This window comes from Anabrus simplex, chromosome 3 (genome assembly GCF_040414725.1).
Source record: "Anabrus simplex isolate iqAnaSimp1 chromosome 3, ASM4041472v1, whole genome shotgun sequence".
Lineage (NCBI taxonomy): Eukaryota > Metazoa > Arthropoda > Insecta > Orthoptera > Tettigoniidae > Anabrus > Anabrus simplex.
Genome location: NC_090267.1, coordinates 246,385,115 through 246,405,808, shown reverse-complemented (window position 1 = coordinate 246,405,808; position 20,694 = coordinate 246,385,115). Strand labels below are relative to the sequence as shown.

Below are 20,694 nucleotides of genomic sequence, written 5' to 3'. Positions count from 1 at the left end.
TTGAATAGGTTTAGACTACAAATATAATGATTAAAGGGATGAAATCAGCAATGCCTGCTTATTATGACAGGAGGTAATTATTCCCCATAAAGGAACTCCACACCATATTCTGACCGTGTAGTAGGCCATTGTAAAATGCTGTCCTAAAACTGTTCATATCCTATCATGTAAGGTTTTAAGGCATGTAAGTCACGTATCTTCTTGATATTGATGGGCACGTAAAACAAACAATAACAAAGAATAATGAAGGGCTCAGACCAGGCATTTCCTTTCCTGAGTAAGAAAGATAACCTTCTCCTTTTATCATGGCATTTCGAATAATATTACGCGTGTGAGTTTGTGCGTCTACCACTCCTCATTTCCTTTTTGATACAGGTTCGTCTTCCGAACATTCAGACATATCACTACTATTATAAAAACACTGCACTAAACAAAAGAACACTTTTTCAATCAGTTGTTCAGAAAACTACGAATATGCCATTCAAGAAACACAACAATGACAATATAAACAGCTGAACAGCTGGCTGTTCTGATTCAGAGCAGCAGCGCCAACTGGCAAGGTGCGGCACATCACAAAATGTACCAGCAGTTTACTGCAGAAACCAGCCAAGTGGTGTCACTTAACTGGTTTCTGAACTAAATACGAAATTCAACGTAATGCCTGACCATTATAGGAGGATGTTTCTTGACTGGTTTCAGCACCAAAATGTGCATATACCCTCCTAGTAACATATTCTTCAATTAACTCATTTTTTCATTTTTTTAGCACTTGACTGTTTTCTGAAATAATCGATTCAATTAAGGTACAGCCCCAGCATTTGTCTGGTGTGAAAATGGGAAACCACGGGAAACCATCTTCAGGGCTACCGACAGTGGGGCTCGAACCCACTATCTCCCGATTACTGCATTATTACACAAGACAAATGCTGGGACGACTGTGGCTTCTTCAACAGCCTTAGTCGTGTCCTATCCCATCATCCCCATAAGACCTGACTGTGTCGGTGCGACGTAAAACAGATAGCAAAAACAAAAAAAGTATTCATCAAATGCCATGTCTAGAGTGTTACCATGTAGCCTATAGTTCGAAAACGTGGACTGTTGGTGCATGCAATACAGGACGTCTTGAGGCGCTTGAGACATGGTGCTGGAGAAGAACGGAAAAGCCCTCGTGAACGGCAAGGCTTTACTACTAACAATAAAGAAAAGGGGAGACCTAATAATAATTGGCCATTTCTACAGGCACAGTGGTTCTGTAGTAAACGTAATGGAAGAAATTATACAGGAAAAGAGTGATAGAGGGAAATTAAATACACCAGAACGACTTGAGCTGGCTAATATGAAGAGATTTTTTTTTCTAGTTGCTTTACGTCGCACTGACACATATAGGTCTTATGGCGACGATAGGACAGGAAAGGGCTAGGAGTGGGAAGGAAGCGGCCGTGGCCTTAATTAAGGTACAGCCCCAGCATTTGCCTGGTGTGAAAATGGGAAACCACGGAAAACCATCTTCAGGGCTGCCGACAGTGGGATTCGAACCTACTATCTCCCGAATACTGGATACTGGCCGCACTTAAGCGACTGCAGCTATCGAGCTCGGTAAGTATGAAGAGATTAACAGAGAACAGAGATGAGTGGCGAAGAAGAATTACTTCAAACTAATCTTCGGACTAAGAATTAGGAAGAAAGATTATGAAACTAGCGAATGTACCCGTGCTTCGCTACGGTATTCCACATTGTATTCGAATATCGAAGTAAATATTGTACATGCAGTAAATAAGATTGTTTTAAAATTGCATGTCTCTTAGCGTTATCCGAGAAAGAGCATGGGGAGGTCCCCGTACGTTGTTTCCAATGTAAAGTGTTTGTTACGGATTTGTGATATAAAGGCAGGCTCACTTGCCTACTGCCATTCACAATCGAGTTGGGAAGTTTACATTATAATTGCATGCCCCATTGCCTACTACGCGGACAGAATCGATTTGGGGAGTTTTCGTTAAAATGGCAGCCCCCCTTTCCTACTTCCAGACAGATTACAGTTGAGGAGTTTCTATTATAATGGCAGGCAATTACCCTACTACCACTCGAAATTGAGTTGTGCAGTTACCATTATAATGCCAGGCCCATTTTCCTACTGCCAGCTAGCTTACTGCCAGTCACACCAAGTTGGTGAGTTTCCATCAAAATAGCAGGCCACTATGCCTAATGCCAGTCACATATTAGATGAGGACATTTCTTTATAATGGCGGGCACCCTTGCCTACTGCCAAACACAATCGGGTAGGGGAGTTTTAAACAAAACTGCATGCTCACTTGCCTTCTGCAAGTCAAATCGAGAAGTGAACTATTCATTACAATTGTAGGCCTGCCTTCCTAATGACAGTTACACAGGAGTTGGAGAAGGAACCCTTTCCTACTGCCAGTCAAAGTAGGTGTGGGGAGTACTGATTACAATAGCAGACCCACCCTTTCTCGATCGCTACAAATCGACATCAGTGAACATATATATAGATCGACATACGAAAGTATATGCGTGTTTACAATATTGAAGACCTTCATTTACAGATTAACTGCTACTAAACGTACGTCATATCGACAAAGGATTATACCATACGACACGCCGGATTTAGTGGCCTAAATGGCTGGTCCTATGATATGTCATCTATTCTTGGGTCAGATTGAGTTAGAAACGTGGAACAGGGTAAAGGTTTTGTAAGATTATCTCACATTACATTAATTTTCGGATAATTATGTGACAGCTACATACATAGCATTTGGCTCACATATGCCTACTGGGTGGGCCAATTTTCGTGAAGAGTATGATGATTCTGTATTTGATATAAGTAATTAAAAGTATGAATTATGCATGTGAAAATTCCAAATTGACTTAACATCGATTAATAGAGAAAAATCAACCGTAAAAGGGATACAGATACGGCAAAAAGCCATAAAACCACGGTTGTAGATCATTCCAAATTGAACCGAGATTATGCAATCCGTTATGTGATAGGCATTTCCGAAGGTCTGCACCATCATTAAAATTGCCTGCATATTTCGATATTCTTCGGGGATAAAAAGTGAAAAATTTAATTATCTAGGATGTTTTCCGTTCGTTACAGGCTAAAACGTATAATTTTCTCAAATTTCAATTATCTTCTTTTTCTTCTGGCAGATTATGCTGCAATCTGGATTTTGGGCGAGGCAGGTAAAAATTAGGACTTTCACGAAACTAAACCAAAAATTATGGAGATGGTCATTATTACCCCTTAAACGGAAAGCTGTACGAAAATTTCGCCAAAATAGTCAGTGTAGAGGCACACAGTCGTTACGATTTGATTTATATAGATAAGGAATCTGCTCCATGTAAAACACCTTTTGGGCTATGTCCGCTGGACTTAACCTGCAAAAGTGACCATTCATGATATCTCCCTAATTAATCCTCCGGACGAAAAAATGCACATGAAAAAAAAAGGTTTAGAGGTGGAATTCCATCACGTTTGGTCGATTTCCAGTCAGCTTGGTCTTGTTCTGTATATATTGTGGAAGAGTAAAATCACCATTTCGGTTCCCTATAAACCGCCAGTCCATTCCGGAACATGAAATGTTGTTTATGTTTAAAACCTACCTTTGGACAGGTGGATGCTAAATATAAATTTTGGTTCGAATGTCTTCAGTAGTTTTCAAGTTGTAAGGAATACGCTTTACACGCACCCGCTCGTGAGTTAAGTCCGATGGGACTTGTACAGAAAAACGGTCCGTTAATGATATCTCCCTTATTAATCCTCGTATCGAAATGATGCACATGAGGAAAAAGGTTTAGAAATTAATTTCTACCAAGGTAGGTAGATTTCCATTAAGTTTGGTTGTGTATATTTTGTGGAAGTGCAAAATCACTGTTTCAGTTTCGTATAAACCCCCAGTCAGTTCAGGGATTTAGAAACAATATTTGCCCTAAAACCTATCAAGGACAGGTGTATTCTAAATATGAGTCTTGGTGGAAATACATCCAGTAGTTTGTAGCACTCGCGTACATACGGCGTAATTAAGGAAGAAAATAATACAGTTAAGAAAGTTGAAAGTAATAGAAAATGGATTATAACTGAGGACAGCCGGATAACGACAAATATGTAAATGCCAAGTGAATATATTGGAAAATCAAAAGCCCCTCAATAAATTAAGCTGGAGTGAGTTATGGATATAATAAAGCGGTAACAGAGGGGAAATTTAGGCGCAGTGATTCTTAGGTAAACAGATAAGGAGATGACTAATGGTGTTATTACTTAATCTACTCGAGGGCAGTTGTAAACTCCAACGATATTCCGCCAATATCCCGCAGATAGGCCGATTGACGCCTCTCTTGCCTTCTACCCAAGGAACAACCACGAATTTAAAAGCATGATGAGTAAAATGACAATACGTTACTTCCCTGCTGGCATGCAGTCAGAGACGTTGCCATGGTAACCTGTAGGTTCGTTGTCGGTTTGTCGGTCACTCAATGCAGAGCATGATACCAGCGGAAAATTGTAAATTTCTCCTTCATGTGAAGAGTAAGGTAAATTATGAGCATAACGAAAGTTGTTTATAATGAAGATACGTTTCACATACGGTAAACTAAGTTTACAGAAAATTAATAGTATAAGAGAAAATGGAGGAAAACCAGAATGGTTTTCCTATAAACCCCCCGTCTGTTCAAAGATTTTAAAATAATATGCATATCGAAACCTTCCCCGGGATGAGTGTACTGTAAATATGAAGTTTGGTTGAGATCTATCCAGCCGTTTCGAAGTGATGGTGGAAAAACCATTCTGGTTTTCCTATAAACCCCCGTGTATTCAAAGGTTTTAAAATGATACGCATATCGAAACCTTCCCCGGGATGAATATACTCTAAATATGAAGCTTGGTTGAGATCTATCCAGCCATTTCGACGTGATGGTGGAACAGACAAACAGACAGACAAACAGATACGAAACGTAAAAACCACCTATTCGGTCTTGAGTTGACCTAAAACGGATAAATATCTGAAAAATTGGCAAAACAAAAGAAATTACAGACAGCCGACCCCCTATAATTTTATTTATATAGATTTATGGTCGCTTCTTTATCCTTGGAAACTTCAAACAATATTTAAAGTCCCGCGTTTTTGTACATTTTCTTATCTACGCCATGTACTCTCTGTCATTCATTATGAATTGTGACTCCGTGATATGTGGCTGTCATACGTCGACTATACGGCCTCCTAAATCACTAATGGCAAGCTCAAATGTCACCAACCGGGCGAGTTGGTCTTGCGGTTAGGGGCGCGCAGCTGTGAACTTGCATTCGGGAGATAGTGGGTTCGAACCCCACTGTCGGCAGCCCTGAAAATAAGAAAATAAAACTGTCACTAAAATGCACAGTGAAAGCGTGCAAGCTCAGTGCAGATGACGCAACACCAACAGACGAAACACAGCAGTACAGCAGGTGCAGTTTATGTTGGTGATCACGTGTAAAACTTCACTCTCTGTTAAATGTTTTTATCGCTACAGTACATGCAATCATGGGATAACGCGGTAAACGAAAACAGCTAATATTTGATATGTTTAAACATATGCAGGATTTAAGTAATAAAAAGTTTATTTACTTTATTTTTACAATTTACCTCGCACCGACACAGACAGGTCTTATGGTGACGGTGCGATAGGAAAGGGGTGAGAGTGAGAAGGAAGCGATCGTGACCTTAATTATGGTATTAACTGGTGTAAAAATGGGAAACCACGGAAAACCATCTTCAGAGCTGCCGACAGTGGGGTTCGAACCCACTATCTCCTGAATGCAAGCTGATATCTACGTGACCAAAACCGCGCCGCCATTTGCTCGGTAATAATACAAACGTCCTCATCGTAGGCTGTTTTGTTTCCAGCGTTCAGTTTGCAAGCTTCTGTGAATTCTTTATTTGCAACTAGCTCTGAAGCCTCGTTTAGTTCCATACCCCTTGTTTTAAAATAGTTAAAAAGTGAGTCTAAAAACCGTCGTCTAGGTCTCCCTCTACTTTTTTTACACTCCTCGACCGAGTCCATCATTTTCCTACTTAACTTATCTTCCTTCATTGGCTCCACAAGACTCCACAAGACAAGCCGGTTAATACGTACAGCTTCATCCATTAAGTTCATAACTAATTGGCCTTTATCTCCACATTCCGAGTAACCTCCTGCAACTGTTCGCATCTGCTTGTACTATCAATCATTCTCGCAACTTTTAGGCCTGTTTCTCCTAACTTATGAATATATCGAGTTTACCCAGCTACAACTCCCGTACAGCAAAGTCATTCTGAATGCATAATAATAAAAAATATACATGAAAATTTCTCCACTGCACGGATAAATACTGTCGGTGCTTAGAAAGAGAGAGAGAGAGACCACAGATTCTTTGGTTGCTCCCCTCTTAGTAGACTCTTACGACATGCGGGAGTACAGATAACCCTTCCCTTCCACCCTCAGGGGAGATAAAGATTCTCCATAAATCGAAAGAAAGAGTTTTCTCTTCCTTTCGCAGCATTCAGAATTTTAATTAATATTTTACCGTTAAAACTATTCGCCGTTGTGCCGGGCTGTGTGGCTCAGATGGTTGACCCCAACTTGGCAGTCCGGTGCTCTTTGAAGGTGCTCAAATACGTCAGCCTCGTGTCGGTAGATTTACTGGCATGCTAAAGAACTCTTGCGGGACTAAATTTCCGCACCTCGGCGTCTCCGAAAACCGTAAAGAAGTAGTTAGTGGGACGTAAAGCCAATAACATTATTCTTATTCACAATTGCTTTGTTTACTGCCTCTCTTTTTGGCTCTAATACGTCCAACTAACATCAGCACCGTCCAATACCATGCCAAACACAACACCAAGAAATAGGCCTAGTTGTGCTAGATAAAGTAAATTTGGGAGGCGTGTTTGCGCATCTGAAATATGACTCCTATTCAAATTTGCAAGCTAGTCGACGAAGAGCGGTGCTAGTAGCGCCAGTATGATCTTGCAAAGCAAGTTTTCTTTAAGTACGTACTGTATATTTCGCGAGCGTTAGTCATCGTCTGGATTTGACATTGTGAGGTAGGTGTGAGTTAAACATGCCTTTAAGGAGGAGAAGAATAAGGCAGTGTCAGCAGATTATCCTGTTTAAACGGGGCCAAGCAATAGGGCTACGAGAAGGTGGACATCCTTTCAGCGATATTCAAGAAAGACAAGGCAGATATGTATCCACAGTGCATCGGTATTAGTAAAGATGGTCACGAGAAGGCAGTCTCAGGAAGACCAGGATCCGGCCGCACATGGGCCTCTACGGATAGGGAAGACCGTCGTATTCGTCGTATGGTGGTGGTGAATCATACTGAATCTCCAGCAGCTATTAGAGCTTCAATTGGCAGAGTGACACAGCGAATTGTAACAAATCGGAAATTCGGTGGTAGTAGTAGAATAATAATAATAAGAAGAAGAAGAAGAAGAAGAAGAAGAAGAATTGCTTTACGTTCCACTAACTACTTTTACGGTTTTCGAAAACGCAGATGTGCCGGAATTTTGTCCCGCAGGAGTTCTTTTACATGCCAGTAGACAAAATCTACCGACACGAGGCTGATTTATTTGAGCACCTTCAAATACTACAGGACTGAGCCAGGATCGACCCTGCCAAGTTGGGGTAAGAAAGCCAGCGCCTCAAATATCTGAACCACTCAGCACGAGAGTCCCTGAGTTAGAGGAATTAACCATGTACAGTTAAAATCCTCGGCCTGGCCAGGAATCGAACTCGGCGTCCTCTGAACCGAAGGCCGGTATACTGACCATTCAACCTTAATTTTGTTTTGGCTGGGGGATTAAAGCTGGGTGCCCTTCCTGACACCAATGATTACTCTGATTACCCAGGATCGACCGGGATTCGAGCCTCAACCTTTCAGATGGGAAGCAGCAGTTAAGCCACTGAGCTAGTAACACACCGGGCGAGTTGGCCGTGCGGTTAGGAGCGCGCAGCTGGGAGCTCGTATCCGGGAGATAGTGGGTTCGAACCCCACTGTCGGCAGCCCTGAATATGGTTTCCCGTGGTTTCCCCATTTTCACACCAGGCAAATGCTGGGATTGTACCTTAATTAAGGACACGGCCGCTTACTTCCCACTTCTAGGCCTTTCCTGTCCCATCGTCGCCATAAGACCTGTCTGTGTTGGTGTGAGGTAAAGCAAATAGCAAAAAAAAAAGAGAGAGAGAGAGAGCTAGTCACGCCCTCGAATAAGAATAATAATAAATTATAAATTGCATTATTATTATTATTATTATTATTATTATTATTATTATTATTATTATTATTATAAGAAGAAGAAGAAGCAAGAGGAGGATTACCGAACTGAGTAGCTCAGGTGGAAGAGGCCGGCCATTTGAGCCAAACATTCGTGGTTTGATCCTGGCTCACTCCGGTTGTACCTAAAGGTGCTAAATACGTCAGCCTCGTGCCTGCAAATTTACCGTCACGTACAATAAATAACATTAAATAATAGAAAACTTAAAATACCGAGATTATTATTGATAAACACACTCGAGAAACAACTAACTCCGTAACATCTCACTTTGTACGATCAAGTAATAATTTTCCAAACTGAGACCTTGAAATTATTTTGAAAATAGAGCACTATCCTCAAAGTGGAACACTAGTATTTCGTGAGTTAATGATAATATTTATTATCTGGAGTTTAGGAAGTAAGCGCCACCCACGTTGGCTACTCTGATATTCACCCTCTTCTAGTTCTTCTTGAAAAGGAACGATCTCTCCCTGCTCTATGAATATTGAAACAGCCACTTGAGTAGTCGAGCCTCTTGCATACATTCAGAGCTGCATTCTGTTGCCGACGACTGACAAAGGCCCCTAAATGATTCGTGAGCAGTTTGCTTGTGCCGGTCGTGACGTCACGCCATCCCTCCCCTCCATCGCTGTCACCCACTACGGCAGAGCGCGATACAAAACAGTCATTTCCGAGGCACTGCCGGCCTCGCACCTGTGATATGGCCGGGCCTACCATGAGAGACTGCATGACGCTTCAACCGCTTGTCAACTGCTCCTATGACATGTGAGTAACGGAGTCGTTCACTCTAAAGAACGTACGTGACTGCATATTCGTTTCCAAGCATGTGCATATTTCTGTTTTTGAAAGTGAATCTAATTTTTACGAAATATTATATTAAACATTCTGCCATAAGCCAGCGCCCTCAAAGTTTTTATTCGAATTGATATTTATTACTGAGGCGATTCAGTGTTATTTCGATAGCAAAGTGGTGTTGGCATTGTAATGGTATTGAGTTTGGGATTGGTAGTCGAAGCAGTCAACGAGTGCTAGATTCGTCTGGACGAAAAGTGTATCGATTCCCTGTCATGAAGTGAAGAATTTTACAAACGAGACTTTCACCCTAGTGGAGCGCGGAGGTTTCGAACAGGTGTGTGTGCGTGTGTGCGTGAATGGGGCAAGAAGCGGCAGTCATATGTTGGGACTTTCCAAACTTACAATAATTCATAGCTACCATCTTCAGTTCTCCAGGTGGAATTCTGGCCATTGATTTAACATTCTAATGTATCGCTGAGCGTTGTCTATCGTCGTCGTCGTTATTACTGTATTTCAGTTAGGCGTGAATAATTCTTGCATTAAATACACGTGTATTAAAGTGCCCTTCAACATCCGAGGCTGCCTTATGGCTCCATTTGATACCCCTACAGAAATACTGTTCACAAGTATTGATCCCCATTCAAGGTTACCAGCCTTAATGGAATGACACCATTATTGACATTAATTTTCACGACCATGAATGGCCAATAGAAAACTATCGGCAAATGTGCATACTAATTTTCAGTTATGGAGAACCGAGCTCGATAGCTGCAGTCGCTTAAGTGCGGCCAGTATCCAGTATTCGGAAGATAGTGGGTTGGAACCCCACTGTCGGCAGCCCTGAAGATGGTTTTCCGTGGTATCCCATTTCCACACCAGGTAAATGCTGGGGCTGTATCTTTATTAAGGCCACGGCCGCTTCCTTCCCACTTCTAGCCCTTTCCTGTCCCATCGTCACCATATGATCTATCAGTGTCGGTGCGACGTAAAGAAACTTGTAGGAAAAAATCATGGAGTCGTTTTATACAAAAATAATAATTACGTTACCATGCGGTAATAATAATAATAATAATAATAATAATAATAATAATAATAATATATTATATATTATGTATTATATTATGAATTATATTATTATTATTATTATTATTATTATTATTATTATTATTATTATTATCCTCCCAACGTGATGTGGTCGCGGGTGTGAATTATGACGCTCATATGAATTTAGCCCTGTTTTACGACTGAATGCCTTTCCTGACAACAACCCTATGTGGAGGGATATATATTCACTAGTCTGCTGTTTGTTTCTGTGATGAGTGTAGTGTTGTATAGTGTGCTGCGCTGTGCTGTGTGTATATGGAGAGGTGTGTACTGAGACAAACTAAAACATCCAGTACCCGGGTCTGAATTTAACCAAGCGTGGTTAAATATCCCGACGCGGCGGGGAAAGAACGCGGTACCTCCTGAACCGAAGCCCTTGACGCAGACAATTCATCAAAGGAGCCAGACATTGTCCGGCTGTTGGTCATGGTCGTTAATGCGTCAAGTTTATATGGCATGACACCATGCTTAGGCGATTTCGCGTCCCGATGGTCGAACATTATTTCACCATGAGACTGTTGGCCGGCAGAGTCGTAGAGGTACTTGTATACAATTTCTAATCGCTAGATTGCGTGCCAAAAGCCTGACTTCAATTCCAGACCTCTTCAGAGTGTTCATATAGAGTGAGGGCATATGACGCTGTAGACGGTGATTCGTCCATCGGATGGGGACGTTAAGCCTTGACTAGACCCCCTTGGTGTTATTCGACAGCAGTAGACTACGTGCCGATACTGGGTTTCACTCTCTCCCAATATTTGTAATCATCATCCTCTCAAACCCAGACGTCTTGAGAGCAACAAATATCGATCATCCCAGCGAGTTGTTTTGCATGAGCGCAGCAAGTTTTTCTCTCCCTGAACCTTTTCCATTTTCTGGAAACATCACTCTGATTCACTTCAATACGAGCGACAGTGTCGCCATCCTTCTTGCAGCAATGTCACAGGTGGAATCTGGTCAGTAGCAGAGAAGGGAACTCGAATCATGTTTGCATCAGTTCTACACGTGCTGTCTATACATCACCGATCTTACAAGTGTTAAACTGACACACACAACAAATTCGACCTATCCGACAAATATCGAATCTGATCTGGGTTTAGCGTTGATTTTAAGCCTTAGACATTGGCGTAAAGTGCATGCCGTAAACATGTCTGAGGTATCGTGAAATACATCGCGTGGAATCGTAATATGCAAAACTTATTTTGAGCACTGTATTATCTGAATTTTATGTCCTTTTGACTCGATATTGCTCGTCAGAACATAACGCAATAGGACGTTAGATAAGAACACGCCATGCCATGGCCGAAGTTGACTCAGTGTCTGAACCCATTATGTGCCAGTATGCCTGTCGTACAGTAATAAATCTACCTACTTGCATGTGTATTTTATTATTATTATTATTATTATTATTATTATTATTATTATTATTATTGCGGAGCCTCCGTGGCTCAGACGGCAGCACGTTGGCCTCTCACCGTTGGATACCGTGATTCAAATCTCGGTCACTTCATGTGAGATTTGTGCTGGACAAAGTGGAGGTGGGACAGGTTTTTCTTCGGGTACCCCTGTTTTCCCTGTCATCTTTCATTCTAGCAACACTCTCCATTCTCAGTTCATAGCGTTTGTCAGTCATTCCCATAAATCACTTTGGGAGTGGCGACTCCATTGTACTAATAGCCTATGTATGGTTCATTCATTACATCCCTGACCCGGTCAAAGACTGGAAAACAGGTCGTATGTTTATATTTTCATTATTACTATTATTATCTGATTTACTTCGCACCCACACAGATCTTATGGTGACGATGGGATAGTAAAGGGGTAGGAATGGGAAGGAAGCGACCGTGGCCTTAAGGTACAGCCCCAGCATTTGCATGGTGTTAAAATAGGAAAGCTAACTTCAGGGCTGTCGAAAATGGGGTTCGAACCCACTATCTCCCAAATGCAAAATGCAACCTGATAGCTAAGTGACTCAAACCGCACAGCCACTTGCTGGGTATAACAATAATAATAATATTAATAATAATAATAATAATAATTATTATTATTATTATTATTATTATTATTATTATTATTATTATTATTATTATTATTATCATCCTTAGGGTCAGTCAGGACCGCGAGATCTCAACTGTTTCTCTTCTTGCGGACTGGGCCCACCAACCAGGCTTTCATCCTTTCGGAGTGTGCTTTCTTATTTGATTTGTTGTCTAAATCTGTCGCTGTCCGCTACATCTTCTTTTTTCTCTCTAATCTTGACCAGGCCGGTTCATTCCGAAATCATTTTGACATTTTTGTTGTCTGAGAAACTCAGATTAGTTTCGCCAGCAAGTTCCTTTCCATCCTCGTTGCCCATCCGTTCAAACACTTGTGGTAAAATTATTTGTTAGATCTGAATGTCTTCTCCGAATGTTTCATCTTTGAGCCTATCCTCTTGCTAATGTATTCCAGCTCAACTTTCCCAAACATATCCGGTCTTTATTATTATTATTATTCAGTTTAATTGTAAATTAACATTTTAAATTATCAATGAAGAGAAACTACGTCACAACAATGTTAGCCTACTTTGTGGTAGAGAAGTAATCTCGTGGGATTACTCCACACAGACTGTATTGAGGCAGTCTTCAGCCGATGAACTCACAATTTCAAGGTATTATAAATTCGTTCGTATTATTATTATGAAGACAGGAAGATCCAGGTGTCTATCTGATGGTTTTCACATTCAATGGAAAGTTCAAAAGTTTGACCTGTAGAAGGCCATTCACAGCCGTGTTCCGGTTTGGCCAACAAAGCATAAAGCACAATACAATGAATTGTATTAATGGATATGTTTTCATACTTTGAATGCATTCTATCTTCGTCATGAATTTGTGAACAATTTTGTTTCACTTGCTGAAATTTTCAGCTAAGGTTTTCAAGGTACTTTTACGTTCTTTAGTGAAATGACTTGTTTCCTGTCGAAGACTTCGTACACATCATAAAATGTCACATGTATTATTGCCATTAGCATTAGTTTTACTCTCGGTATTACTTACTCTTCTCACGTTCTTTGTAATGAAACTCGTTGCCCGTCGTCAGTTTACAAGTTGTACCGAATATGTTCGGCCGAGAAATTAGTAGCCGAAATGTCTTGGGCTAACATGATTGGTACAACTTCTGAGCTGATGACAGGCAAAGAATTGTTTCGTTATGTTTTTCTGGGCATCCTGAGAACGAAGGAAAATAATTGTATTATTCCTATATGGAAAAGAAAACTTTTTATTAACAAAATATCCCCGCGCAGAGAACTTGTAATTCCACTAGTATCAGTCCGGCTCCATGGCTAAATGGTTAGCATGCTGGCCGTTGGTCACAGGGGTCCCGGGTTCGATTCCCGATAGGGTCAGGGATTTTAACCATCATTGGTTAATTCTGCTGGCACGGGGACTGGGTGTATGCGTCGCCTTCATCATTTCATCCTCATTATGACGCGCAGGTCGGTTACGGGCATCAAATCAAAAGACCTGCATCTGGTGAGCCGATGGTGTATGGAGAGGCAGCTCGGGCGTTTAGCCGCGAGAGAGGCAGCGAGGGAGTACTCCCCCCGTGCTATTTATTGAAAATTGTAAATACAAGCAATATGGCATTCAGGTCAAGCCTGTTACAAACAAACATTAGGGGTTACTCTTTGCAAACAAAGAAACATAAAAAAACAACCAAAAGGCAAATAATATATACAAGAATTCTGGAACAAAGAAATCACTGAATCTCAGGCAGGCCCGTCAGGGACCTGTTAAGTGTATGGAGAGTGTTCTGGCGCAGGAGCCGGCGAGGAGAGGTTCGCCGCTGTCCTGCCGCCAGATGCAGCCTTATGCCTTGGGTGCTGATGTCTTGCTCCCCGCCCCACGACGTCCGCGTCCTCTTCCTGGCCGAGATGAGCTGGCTCCGCGGGTGACCGCGGGCTGCCGAAGAGTCGGTGTGTAGGAGAAGCCTTCCGGAAGCACGGCGACTTGGTCCCCTGTTGCGCTGTCCACCTGTACTGCCACGTCCCACCCCTGGGCTAGGGCCAGATATAGCAAGTTGGCCCGATTGAAGTAGTACTTTCTTTGGGCTTGGTCTAGGCGTGGCCAAGCCGAGAGAACCCATAGGGTGGTTGCTGCGTCGTGGAGATCGCGTCCCGTAGGGATGAGGGCGAGCTGATCCCGGACACTCCCGACAATAAAAGCCATACGCCATTTCATTTCACTAGTATGAAATATGGGAATGTGCCTTTTGTCTCCTAATCGTTTCAATTAAAAAATCATGTGTGGCACAATCGTCTGGCTGATTTTGAAAATACAGTGGGGCTGCTCTTATTGGGACACTTCAGACGTCATAAACTGATGAAATGAGGTTGTAAGTGCGGCCAGTATCCAGTAATCGGGAGATAGTGGGTTCGAGCCCCACTGTCGGCAGCCCTGAAGATGGTTTTCCGTGGTTTCCCATTTTCATACCAGGCAAATGCCGGGACTGTACCTTCATTAAGGCCACGGCCGCTTCCTTCAAATTCCTAGGCCTTTCCTATCCCATCGTCGCCGTAAGACATATTTGTGTCGGTGCGACGTAAAGCAAATAGCAAAAAAATTAAAAAATGAGGTTGTCCAAAATAGAGTATTATATGAGCTGTTCGAATTTAAGTATATGCTTAATAATGTGTTAGAAGTTTAAATTAGAATGTCATGTTGGGCACTGGAGAATATATCAGTAAGTTTTGCAATATGATGCCACCTCAGTTGAGAAGCTAATGAAGGTGAAATGAAATAAATGGTGGTGAGCGAAAATGGATAAGGAGATAGAAGGAATCGGTTGTGACCTAAGAATGAGAACCGTCCCGGTATTTACCTAAGTGAAAATGGGAAACCACCATTCTCAGAACAGTCGTCGGTGGGTTTCAAGCCCTCTCGCCCCCAATGCAGAGCTTGGCACGCGGCCACAGCACTCGGTACATAAGTAGTATCTACCTTAATAAAAATGGGCAGGACCTGTGTCTGAGCCACGGCCGCAGGTTTTCTGACTGCAGAATATGTCGCGCAGGTGCTGGGTGGGTGTTAGAAATAAAATGATGCGCAGAATTACGGTTCAGGAAGATTCTTTCTTGCGTTTCTTTCTTCCTTTCTTTCTTGCCTAGGCTTTCCTTTTGTGAATGTTGTCAAATCACACAATATCTAATTTTCATCGGCTTAATAAGTTCTTCCGAGACCAGGCGAGTTGGCCGTGCGGTTAGGGCCGCACAGCTGTGAGCTTGCATTCAGGAGATAAAGGGTTCGAACCCCACTGTCGGCAGCCCTGATTATGATCTTCCGTGGTTTCCCACTTTCACACCAGGCATATTCTGGGGCTGTACCTTAAGGCCACGGCAGCTTCCTTCCCACTACTAGGCCTTTCCTATCCCATCGTCGCCGTAATATCTATCTGTGTCGGTGCAACGTGAAGTAAAGTGTAAAAAAAGAATGCAAGGTAACTTTAATTTTCCCTATCTGAATTATCTTGACTAACTACTTTCCTCTGATTCCGACGGTATTTTTACAAGGATAGGGGAGTCTCTCATGGCTCTCTTTCTTTTGCAGAAACTGGTACCTTCGTTCTTCGACGCGTCGGGCATTTTCTCTTTGACCATTGGTTAAAGAGGTGGCTGGTTGGTTATATTTGTCCTTAAAACGATGATCGCCAACATTGCACCACAACCAATGTGTGTTGAATTGTGCCAGACGCCGGCCTGCTGACAGCATCGTGTTACGGCCCCTGATAACAGCACTGGGTGTGCAGCAGTTGAATGTCGCATTGCCACTTCCTGGAAGTTCTTCCCAGCGAAGGGCGCCTTAATTGTAGCGCACTCACTGGGAGCATTAGCGGAACGAGGAGCGGAAACATAAAGGCCATTAGACCACAATTTGGAAATATAGGAGTAGGGCACAATGTAGGTAAGAGGGTACTTCTAAAAGTCGAACTGTAGCAAAGAAAGAGAAAATATTCAAGTTAACTTAAAAACCGCGGAATATGGAAATCGGTTGTACCCTGGGTAGTACGGATAGACACCGGTTCAGCTACAGTATATCGCAAATAGTAAGTTTTCCTTTGTGTATCCACGAATTACATTTACATCGCTGTGCAATCTGAATCATTGGCAATATCAGCAGAAAGTGGGTAGGGTGAAATAAGCTCCATTACGCCGTATAGCCATTGGACAATGAGATTATACTTTGCTTTTGGTTTGTATGAGCCGCTATGTGTAACGTTAACTCAAAATGCTCCTACTCCTTTTTCCTGTCCTCCCACCTCTATCTCGTTCATTTTCGATATTTTTCTTTCTTTTCTTCTGGTCACGCAGCACCACTCTTCTTCCCGGAGGCCGAGGACCTCTATATGACCCTTTAAAACGGCATTTAAATCCTGTCCCCTTTCCTTTATCTGGAAACCTCTTAGAATTGTCGTACCTGTTCTGAGCGGTGAACGTTCTTTGATGTCTTTTAGAATAACTTGGGAGTCCTAAGTCCTTTTCACTTCACTCCTCACATTGGCTATTTTCAGTTCTCCAAGTTACATGAAAAGTCTTCCACTGAGTTTTTTGCGACTAATTATGTAAAAGTGTCCACATAAAGGAGTTCAAAATGCACCTTATTTTCACAGCGGGTTATATGTATTGTACGCGCACTTCTTAGTGATGGATTTTTGTACTTGGTTGAAGTGTAAGGAGGGAGCACTGCCGGTTCCGGTAATACTGCCAACTGAATGGAAATTAAATCTGAATTGAATCGATAATATGATCGATCAATATGAATTTTCTAAACCTTTATTATCTTACGCAAACAACTGTGTCACACACACAATATATAGTACTATACAACATTTCTCGATGCGAAACTTCTTCCTAGCATGAATTCTATAGTTTGGCTTTGCTGTGTAAACAACAACAGTAAGAGTACGTAAAGTGTACGCCAGATGTCGCACAGCGATCATAAGCGATTCTTAGTTTGTGTTTCAAAAGGTTGCCAGTACGAATCTCGAAGATAACCGAAGTCGACCGATTCAGCACTAAGTTAGGGTGTAAATCTATCGCTAAAAAGTGCGCAGATAATACAACGTTCATTGTTATGCACAGTTCTCCATATTTAATTGGTTTTAGCATTTTTCTTAGAATTCTTTTTTAAGTGATTCTGAGAACTTTCCTGAATTTCTTGTTCAAAATTGTATTAGCCATGTTTATTTTTTATGTTTTATTATTTATAATTTATTTATTTATACTCTGCTTGTCGTATTTAAAAAGACTTATTTCCATGTTATTCCTTACTATTGGTGTGTTAAAAAATCTTGAAATTTGCAGCGTCCTTCTGCTAAAGACAAAGAACAGGCTATTGAAAAAAATGAGATATAGTACTTTACCAATGTAATGACTGTCAATCATGTAGAAGACTAAATGCTTCCTTCCAAGACTAAGAATGAGACATTCCTTCTCAAATGCATTATTCACAGTACGATAAATGAAAGTCGAAGGTAAAATGGCAAGTTCGCCTGTTTGGCGGGCAGTATAATCCGAATTAATAACTACAAAATACTGCATTGAAATCTACTTCAGGTTCATCCCATGGAGAAATCATGCAAGAAAATTTTAAACTATAAATTTTACCTAATGTTATCATTCGTAGAGCTTCCGTGGCTCAGGCTGCAGCGCGCCGGCCTCTCACCGCTGGAAACCGTGGTTCAAATCCCGGTCACTCCATGTGAGATTTGTGCTGGACAAAGCGGAGGCGAACAGGTTTTTCTCCGCGTACTCCGGTTTTCTGCCATCGTTCATTCCAGCAACACTCTCCACTGCCATTGGAATTCATCTGTCAGTCATTAATCATTGCCCCAGAGGAGTGCGACAGGCCTCAGCAACCGGTACAATTCCTATCCTCGCCGCAAGTTGGGGGCTTCATTCATCCCACACCGGGCGAGTTGGCCGAGCGGTTACGGCGCGCGCAGCCGTGAGCTCGCATCCGGGAGATAGTGGATTCGAATCCCATTGTCGGCAGCCTTGAAGATGGTTTTGCGTGGTTTCCCATTTTCACACCAGGCAAATTCTGGGGCTGTACCTTAACTAAGGCCATGGCCGCTTCCTTCCTATTCCTAAGTCTTTCCTGTCCCATCGTCGCCATAAGACCTATCTGTGCCGGTGCGACGTAAAGCAAATAACATTCATCCCATCCCTGACCCGGTCATTGACTGGAAAACAGATCGTACGGTAGGTTTTCATTCGTCTCGACATAATGTTACGAGCTCAGGCGACTGCCAGCCCTTTGGGAGGCCACTTTAGTATTCCCTGGAAGGGATGAGAGATTCAGTCCGCGGATCTCTTGCCTAAGGCATGCCGCGGTCTCTCGTTCTATTAGTATATCGTCTGGTTTCCCCGTGCGCTTCTGGAAGGCAAAACGAGAATATTCCTTCTCTGGCTGCATTCCGAAGATCCCAGTACTTCATCAGCAGTGATGTAAAAGAAGGGTCGCTGCGAGGAGTTTTCAGTGCAGGACACTTGGACAGCAGTAGTGCCAGCTGTCGTCGGAGATGGTGGGTTGGGTGTAGCACCGGAGTCACTATCAGAGTATCGGTGTGTCGGAATGTTGTATAGAGTACGGAGTAGGCTGTGTGTGCGTACCGTCGTGGAGTACTGACTGAAATTTTGTGTGTACTGCCGTGGAGTACAGAGTACTGGGTGTGTACCGAGGTAGAGTCAGTGTATGGAAAAGTTTGGGTGAGTATAGATTGAGCAGTGTTAATTGTTGTTGTTGTTGTTGTTGTTGTTACGAGTATTGTAATGCTGGTTAGCACACTTCAGTCGGTGTTATGTGACCGATGTTAAATTGTTGAGTACTGAAAAGGACTGTGTGAGCGAAGGACTACTCTGTAGTCGAGCTAGGAACAGCCGTCGTGCGTCGTGATCGCTAACAGTGTGTGTGTTCGAAACTGTGAGTGTAGCTGTTGTGTGAAGCGAAGGAGCGTGCGAAGTGAAGTGCGTCCTGTTAATCAACATTATCCCCCCTAGCCCATTCGGCTCCATGGTTAAATCGTTAGCGTGTCGGCATTTCGTCCAAGGGGCCCCGGATTCTATTCCCGGCCACGACGGGGATTTTAACCTTCAGTGGTTCATTCCGATGGCTTGGAAGCTGGGTGTGCGTGTGTAGCCTTCAGCATTAGAAAGCATAGGCAGCGCCCCATCTCCACAGACGAGCAGGTCACCTATCTACATACATAAAAAAGCTTGTCCTGACTGACTGACTGACTGACTGACTGACTGATTCATCATCGCCGAGCCAAAACTACTGGACATAGTGAAATGAAATTTTGGAGATACATTCATATTAAGATGTAAGTGCTCGCTAAGAGAGGATTTTTGGATATTCCGTCGCTAAGGGGGTGAAAATGGGAGTGAAATTTTAAAATGAGTGTATCTATATCTCAAAACTTTAAAAGTTTACAGAAGTAAAAATTGGTATTTGGAATCTTCTTTAAAAATAAGGAAACACGTATGTTTTTGTTTTCAGAAAATCCCAACAGAAGGGGAGAAAAAGGGTGAAAAAGGGGTTGAATGCCTTTAATCAGGATACCGGTACCTATATCTCAGAAACTAAAGGTTTTACAGACCTGAAAATTGGTACTTTTGATCACTTTTAAAAATAAAGAAACACGTATTTTTTGTTTTTGGTAAATCCAGTTAATGGGAGGGTGAAAAGGGGGGTGAATTTTTAAAATCAGTGTATCTATATCTAAAAACGTTGAAAGTTTACAGATGTAAAAATTGGTATTTAGAATCTTCATTTAAAATAAAGAAACACTTATTTTTTGTTTTCGGAAAATCCTAATAGGAAAGGAGGCGGGGGGGAAGGGGTTGAATGCATTTAATGAGGATACTTATATCTCAGAAACTGAAGATATTACAGACCTGAAAATTGGTGTTTTGTATCTCCTTTAAAAATAAAGAACCACGTATTTTTTTGTTTTTGGAAAATCCAATTAATGGTGGGTGAGAAGGGGGTGAATTTCTAAAATGAGTGTATCTATATATATCACAAAACTTTTAAAGTTTATAGATGTAAAAATTAGTATTTAGAATCTCCTTTAAAAATAAAGAAACACGTATATTTTTGTTTTCGGAAAATCCCAATAGGAAGGGTGGAAAAGGGTGAAAATATGTTTAATGCTTTAATGAGGCTAATTATATTTCAGAACCTGAAGATATTACAGACCTGAAAATTGTTATTTAGGATCTACTTAAAAATAATAAAGAAACAGGTATTTTTCGTTTTTGGAAAATCCAAATAATGGGGGGGGGGGTGAAAAGGGATGTGAATTTTTGAAATGAGTGCATCTACATATGAAAATTTTAAAAGTTTACAGATGTGAAAATTGGTATTTAGAATCTCCTTTAAAAATAAAGAAACACGTATTTTTTTTGTTTTCGGAAAATCCCAATAGGAAGGCTGTAAAAGGGTGAATAATG

General features: G+C 41.8%; 1 protein-coding gene across 5 annotated transcripts in view; it reads left to right on the top strand.

Moving 5' to 3' along the window:
* FucTA (glycoprotein 3-alpha-L-fucosyltransferase A) overlaps positions 1–20,694 on the top strand; it is a 441,455-nt gene that overhangs the window by 175,267 nt on the left and 245,494 nt on the right. The window contains exon 1 of one of the 5 annotated variants that reach the window (XM_067142951.2): positions 8,980–9,071. The exons of 3 other annotated variants lie outside the window; for them this stretch is intronic. The gene's annotated coding sequence lies outside the window, so the exon portion shown is untranslated. Of the gene's footprint in view, positions 1–8,979; positions 9,072–20,694 lie in introns of those variants that run through there. One more of the 5 variants, XM_067142952.2, reaches the window with a different exon arrangement.